This window comes from Microtus ochrogaster, unplaced genomic scaffold (genome assembly GCF_000317375.1).
Source record: "Microtus ochrogaster isolate Prairie Vole_2 unplaced genomic scaffold, MicOch1.0 UNK231, whole genome shotgun sequence".
Classification (NCBI taxonomy): domain Eukaryota; kingdom Metazoa; phylum Chordata; class Mammalia; order Rodentia; family Cricetidae; genus Microtus; species Microtus ochrogaster.
Window position 1 is genome coordinate 5,183 of NW_004949329.1, and position 924 is coordinate 6,106.

The following is a 924-nucleotide window of genomic DNA, read 5'->3' on the forward strand; positions in this document are numbered from 1 at the left end:
TGATGCTTCCAAATGTCATCACCTGGAGAAATACTTTAAAAACACATATTATTTCTCCAAAGTACTCCAGGGAACACTCAACAATTTTTTGCTACTACAGACTAGGAAATTTTACCTTTGCGGAAAAATGTTCCCTGATCATTTCTTGTCCCAATTTCCTTTTTTACAATATGGTCATAATTTGCTCGCGGGTCAGATTTCATGTTCTGAAATGTAGCTTGTCTCACAACAGCATCCACATCTTCTTCACTCAGTTCTTTCTGCAGAAAACTGCAGATTTTAAGCACAGAGCCCCTGAGGTCCTGAAAAATCATGGATTGAGAAGTTACTGACCTTTTAATGGGTGTGAGTTACAGCCCAGTGTGTAATATAAACAGGTAGGATTTACTTTTGGAATACAAAGATTTCTCAACGCATGAAATAATCATAGAAACAGGGTAAAGTAAAACTGAAATTATTATTTATTGTCATTGATACAGAATAAACAATTAAGAAAACACAGCTCTCTTGAGACTTTGTAGCCTAAACTGGCCTGGAATTCAGTATTAGTCTAGGCTGCTCCCAAAGTTAGGATGGTCTTCCTTTCATAATGTCCCATGGGCTGGGATTAGGGGTATCAGCTACTACACCCATCTCAATATCATTGTTAAATAAAAACATCAATTAATGAGCAGACGAATCCAAATAACTCCATGCAAATCACTGTGCATGTAATATTTTTGGCTAGAAACACAGTTGGTTGAGAAGAATATGATCATTATTATCTGATGTCTGCAATCCACCAGATTTTAGTACTTCCATTTAACATATTACTGGAAAACAATAGGCAGATTATTTAGTCAAGAAAGAGAAACATAGCATCTAAATTATAGGTAAAGAAGTAAAACCTTCTCTGTAAAATGGACAGCAATAGGACCTCATATG

At 35.7% G+C, this 924-nt stretch overlaps 1 pseudogene; it reads right to left on the reverse strand.

The window, feature by feature from the left end:
• Positions 1-101: 101 nt before the first annotated feature.
• LOC101990896 overlaps positions 102-924 on the reverse strand; it is a 20,898-nt pseudogene continuing 20,075 nt past the window's right edge.